The sequence below is a fragment of the Anguilla rostrata genome, chromosome 7 (genome assembly GCF_018555375.3).
Source record: "Anguilla rostrata isolate EN2019 chromosome 7, ASM1855537v3, whole genome shotgun sequence".
NCBI classification, from domain to species: domain Eukaryota; kingdom Metazoa; phylum Chordata; class Actinopteri; order Anguilliformes; family Anguillidae; genus Anguilla; species Anguilla rostrata.
In genome coordinates, this window is record NC_057939.1 from 13,520,122 (window position 1) to 13,526,840 (window position 6,719).

The following is a 6,719-nucleotide window of genomic DNA, read 5'->3' on the forward strand; positions in this document are numbered from 1 at the left end:
GCCTGGGCCTTACTTTGTGGAGTTTGCAAGTTTTCCCTGTACCCGGTGAATTTCCTCCGGGTACTCCGGTTTCCTCTCACAGTCCAAAGACATGCCCTGTGCCCTGTGATATATTGGCGACCTGTCCATGGTGCATTCCTGCCTCTTGTCTAACGCACGCTGGGATAGGCTCCAGCACCCCCGAGACCCTGACCAGGATAAGCGGGTATAGATAATGGATGGATGGATGGTTTCTTTCCCTGAAATTTGAGCTCTGTCAAATCCCGTGACAGGTTCTATATGAAATGCATTCCATCCATAAAACATATCCTGTAATCTTGTAAGCTATTATGTGTAGGAGAGGATATGTAAGCATTATTTCCAGTTTCGATTCTGGAACAGGAGTACAGTATAACATTACACAGTAGGGAGATCTCAAAGTGACATACTATTACCACCATCCAAGACACCGACAGAAAACAACAGGACGGCCATAATGGAGGACTTTAGTTCTCAATGCAACTTTCTATGGTTCACTGCTCAAAAGCATCTTCTAAGTGTACAAGTCGCAGAAAAAGAATACTACATTAAGAAAGAATAGTCCGTACAATCCACCAATAACTCAAATATACCTGCAAGGGTTCAGATTACAGCATCTAGTTAGCTAGTTAGCTGCTGCCCCTCAACACAATCACACGCCACAGTTAACTTGCTGTTATGCTACATTCATGTGCTGGTCAGAAGTTCTCATTTCGAAGGCTCTTCGAGGGGTCAGCCACTGAACAGAATTGCATTCACAAGCCATTTGTAGAATCAAGGCCTAAAGACAACCGTGAACGAACATTGATGTCTTGAGAGAAATGCGGTGGATATGGCTGCTTTTCGCTTATAATCAGGAAATCCAAAATCGGGAAAAGTAAAACTGAGAAAACAAATAAAAAAGAAAATGGAATATATGGAGTCCTACAAAGATTAAAGCTGAATCCGCTTTAGCTGAAAATGTGGAGTTGTTTTTGAATTTTCTTCCAAGAGTTAGGAACATATTAATAGCCTTACTGAAAATAGAGGCACTGACTGGCAGATCTTATGTAATTAACTTGTGCACCTGTGGTGAAGATTTAGATTTAGGTGTTTAAAGGTTACATCAAGAATAACCCCATTTCAATGATGGAGTGAATTGAACTGTAACGGGAGTGCTGGAAACGCAAAACTTTTCTAGCCTCCACTTCTGCGTGCAGATCTTTTATAAATGTAAATGCGGTTAGTGATGTGAGATGTGCCATGAAATCAAAGCACTCCTTGTCATTGGCTGAGTCTTTAAAGAGACCACTTTACCCTGCTGTATGCAAATGAAGGCCACTACATGCACCTGTCAAGGCATTGTTGAACATGAGTAAAGACTGTCCCAACATCAAAACAACTGCGTTGAATACAATGTTAATCAGACACAGTACTGGTCAACTAAACAAAGGAGACTAGGGATTTAGACTCCCAGCGGTCATGTTCATAAGCTCATAGCTCACGCCATGCCTTGGCATACCATTCTAGTGGCTTAACTATTACCAGGGATGTGGCCTTGCCCAGTGTATCTCCACTCCAGGGGAATGCATTCGCCTTGCATTTTTCAGTATGTCCTGTCTTATCATTCAGAATTCACCAGGCTGTAGAAGAGGGCTTAGTTGCTGCATTAAAGGGGACACAAAAAGCTAGAGCAACAGAGACAAAACAACCTAGTCACAACCTAGCTTGTTCCAAGATGCCTGTGCACTAGTTCTAGTAGCAACAAATGAAAGCAAACTTTAGTTCATTTTTCAAGCAAATACGAGTCAATTTCATGCAATTTAAGTCTGCATGCACATTATATTCAGCATTGAAATGTTATCCTTTACTTGCTTCACCACAGTTACGGTCTTCCCCATACCAGAGTCACCACAAGTATCTGGGGCCAATGAGATCAACAAGAGGCTCTGCTTTCGAAGTAAAGTTTTTTTCAGGGTAGAGTTTATGAAAGTGAAAAAAGATAGACGGCCTTGGTAAACAGCATCCAAGCCCCTGACACATTACCCAACATGCTCTGCTGCTCACATGTTCAGCTCCACAGCTCCTGGCTATGCATTACTTGAGGGTTGGTGGGGGGTGCTCAGCCATCACGACAACAATAATAACCCCAGCTTTATTTTCAATTAAAATATTCCTAATAGCATCCTGGCAGCACTGACATCTGCACAAATTATTATCCAGTGAAGAGCAGAACATTAGTGCCAAGGCCGCCTGCTGGGTTTGGGTTAGGCATTTCAAGCCACTGAGAGTGAGAACAAACTGTGTTAATATATAAATATTCGGCATGATAAGACATTACTGTGAGCCAACACCCTGTCCCCAGCCTCCCACCCCCCTTAACAAGGAGAAGCACTCCTGGTGCTTACCTGCAGGAGGGACCCCAGTACGTCTCACAGTGTTCCCCTGGGCCTGAGGAGAGCCAGAGACCACTGACAGGCAGAGAGTCCGGCAGCCTGTACTCCTGCTGCTCTTTCCTCCAAGGAGCACTGCAGCCTGCAATCACTGGACTGGGGCTTAATTAAGGTCTGGCATCAGCATATCTCACCGATTATGTTATCAACCTTATATGGAGTTAACGGCCACTTCATTTATTTAATCAAGCTTGCCTTTCAGTTCTGGAGTCCAGGCAAACAGGAGGCCTTGAAAATGATCACGCGCGCCCTCAGAAAGGTTCTCTCACAGCATGACAAGCGCCAACTTTGAGGAAAGAAAAATGAACAGTTATGTAGCTCAACAGGCCCCAGACCAAACAATGCTGGTTTCCTGAGTGACAGCTAACCTGTCTGGGTAATTTGATTTATTTGTTTACAGCCTAATGAAAAAAGGGGGGCATTTCTCTCTGCAATAATTTATTGTGTGGGGGTTTTATGTGCAGTCTGTGCTTTTCCATGGGGAAAGTGTATTTAATACATGTTTTTGACAACTAAGACCCAGGAGAAATAAAAGCTTGTGAGTTGACTACATAATTCAAAGGAATATTCCTTAATATATATGAGTTAAAGGAAATCAGTCAGTGATTCGACATTAAGAAAAAAGTTCTAAAGACTCTAAAGCCAATCACAGGCACAAAGACAAACAATAATTATAGTAATTACTTGGATTTGATACCTCATTAAGTAGTTTCCACCTGGTTGAACACTGTGTGGAGTCACTGTTGCAACTGTTAAGAACAGCAGGATGAAAGACTGAAGGGGTGTGCATGTGCACGTGTGTTTGTAAGAGAGAGAGAGAGACACAGAGAGAGAGAGAGCGAGAGACAGAGAGAGACGTTAATTATCGCGGCCAGCAATTAAGTCTGTAATATGAGACACTTAGCAATCAATCTGCTGTTGTTTTGTTTCCGCTTTCCGTGTGCATTGATGACAGGGTCAGCAAATAAAGTGTATTCATGTATCCTTATTACAATAGCTGTATTATCAATGATGCTTTGTAAATTAAGTTTGCTTTTTGTACAGCCAGCGCTACTGTACATTGCTAACATGCAATCAACTACAGCTGCCAGACTTGTTTCGTGCCACTAGGTGCCAGTAGAGTTCAAGGCAATGTTCTACAAAAGCGAGGGCTCCAAATCTGAGAAATTGGAGACCTTAACTGATGTGATGTTCTTTACATCAGTCTTAAGCTCATTTTTCTTATTGCCATCGACAACAATCTCCGTAAAATGTCAGGCAAAAATGCAGCAGGATGGCTCTGGGCTCGAGAATGATACAAATTATAACTCCTATTACAATACCAATGCTAATGGCAGTGCAAGGCTCACTGTTCAAGCCATAGCATGCACAAGGGCTTTCACCTGACTCCTCTGCAATTCAATCCCAAACAAATATCGTCGGAATAATATTGCACCAGAGCGCAAATGCAATTTATGGGGTTAATGGGAAAGTGGAAGCAATGATTAATTTAAAATTTATCTCACCCTCTGAATCACATGCGTTTTATTTGCATGCAAAGAACAAGGTATGCATTAGCTTTATTCCATGAAGACAAAAAAAGAAATGAATTGATTTATATTCCAAAGTGATGGCCCTGTCAGTCAAAAGCAGAGTTCTATTTCCAGCCTCTATGTTCTAATCGTGGGCGTGTCAATCAGAAGAGCAAGCCTCCAGTAATCAGGACAGTAGAGAAAAAAGGAAATAAAAAATAATGGCATTCCAGTTTATCTCAGTGCTCCTGAATAATTGATTTGCTTTTTATTTTCAAGGAACAGCACATGACATGGAGGAGATGGAAGAAGGTAGAAATATGTTTGATTTTTAAAACATGGGTGGTAGAATTTCAGGAACTGGTATCCAAGCATAGCTGCAGATCTTTATTCAATACCGGCTCTTCACCGAGACCCTCAAGCTTCAGCTGATCTAGCTTTATTACATCAAGTCGGTTTACACCGTACCTCTCTCTTCAGTCCAGTCCGGTCACGGTATCATCCTGTGCTACTGAGAATGAGGCTGGGTAGAGTTAGTCTTTCAAGGAGCCCATTCTGTAAAATGCAGCAGTGAGTGACAGCGGCACCAGCTGCCTCCAGCCCAGTTCTTGAATGTATACAGTCCAGAACTGTTAATGCGTGAAACTGCTTGCTAGGTCATATCACAGCAGCAGAGACACTCGGGGTGTTCAAAGACCAAGCTTGGCATTGTGCTAGATACTCTCGAGACAATTTCTAGAGAGTATTTAGCATGCATCTAATACAGGAAGCCTAGTTAGGCAGTTACCATCATCAAACATTATGTTCCTATGCCTTTTCTCGGTACTTCATTGTTGACACTGATTGAAAGATTTTTTTTTTTTTTTACGCAGAAATTTGAAACTATTCATGCCACCATAGCCCTCTAACAAGCAGCCATTTTAAGCAGTCGTTTTTTTTTTTTACTCAGTTGACAGTGGTTAACAGGCTCCCGCCAGTCCTCCGGAATCCAAAGTGAAAGTAAACTGTGTGGCAGACCTCCATGACTGGGAGTGCGCTAGAGCGTTACTCTCAGAAAGGTAAACGGTGTGCATCTCGAGACCCGAAATGGCGAAGGGAGGGGCACGAGACTTTGACCCTCAGACACAGACCTGTGGAGGAAAACTGTGACATCCTTACACAGAGACATCAGAATGGATAACTTGTGACAGAGCCAAAACACATTCCCATCTGTGGGCCTTTGTTTGAAATAGGCTGTTAAATTACCCTAATTTCCATCTTACTTCATTTTATTTTTGACTGTGTATAGGAGAAGCCGGCGATATCTCTGCTTTATCCCAAAGCACGCATGCAGAAAAGAGTGTTCGCTCTCAGGCCTCTGTCATTTATAAACCTTGCTTAGGACCTCATGCACAGAGACTTGCACAATGCAAAGAACTCAGGCTACCTGAATCTACTGCACAGTTTAAATCCAGGTGCCCATTTAGAGGACAAAGCAGGGCTGATGAGCTCTACTTCACCAATCAGGAGTAAAAAACAAGGAAGTACACCTGCACTCCCTTTTCACATGTAGAAAACAACCTCTATCTTTTTAAACTTTTGTTCTACTTATTTCAATTCCATATATATATATATATATATATGCACATTTGAGAGTTCAGTGGTGCGAAAACCATAGGCACTGGTCTACAGAGATGAGTCATCCATCACCATATTCTCGACAAGTGGGCGTGTGCATGTGTGGTGTACACCAAGGGAACGGAACAGGCCTGAATGCTTGACCCCCACAGTAAGGGGGTCCGGTGGCTGTGGGAATTTCCCTGGCATGGTTTGGGTCCACTTGTCCCCGTAAAGGGAAGCATCACCGCAAATCAATGCAGTTATTCTGAGTGATCACTTTTATCCTATGATGGAACATTTCTATCCTAATGGGAGTGGTCTCTCCCAGGATGACAATGCCGTCATACACAGTGCATGAGGGACCATATGGCTTCACCATGTTGAAATTACAGCATTTTTCATACATAGCCTCCCCATTGTAGGGCACCACAATGTTTGGGACATATTAATGTTATGTAAATGAAAGTAGTCATGTTTAGTACTTTGTCGCATATCCTTTGCATGCAATGAATGCTTGCAATCTGTGACTCATAGGCTCACCAGTGCTCTCTTCTTAATGACGTTCCAAACAGTTGATTTTGATTAGCCTAGGTTTTGACTTATGTCTCTATTTTTTCTTTTTTCTCAGCCTAATGGCTTCTGTGACTTCCTCGCTACAACTTTTGTCCTCATGTTGACTAATGCCAATTACAATCTAAAGGCAATCAAAACACCAAGAATCAAGACTAGATACTGAAAGCTCTTATACCTGCACTAAGGAAGCAATTGAACACACTTAACCAATCAGAAACATCTGTAAAGCCACTTGTGTCAAACATTATGGTGCCCTGAAATGGGGGGACTATGCATAAAAAGTGCTGTAATTTCTACATGGTGAAACCAAAATGTATTATAATACCCTTAAATAAAAGCTGAGAATCTACACTTCAATCACATGTGAATTGCTTGGATTACAAGCCTGTAACTGTTGAGTAGAGCCAAATCAAGAAAAATGTCTTTGTCCCAAAAATTATGGAGCTCACTGTATATAACCTCCTCAATGTTTCATGGGAAAACGAATGTGAGGAAAATGAGGTGCTGCCTCAAATATCACATAATGTAAATTGTAAGGCACAATATTTTTTCCTGGAAAGAGTTTATGCCAGATAAAAGGCTTCAA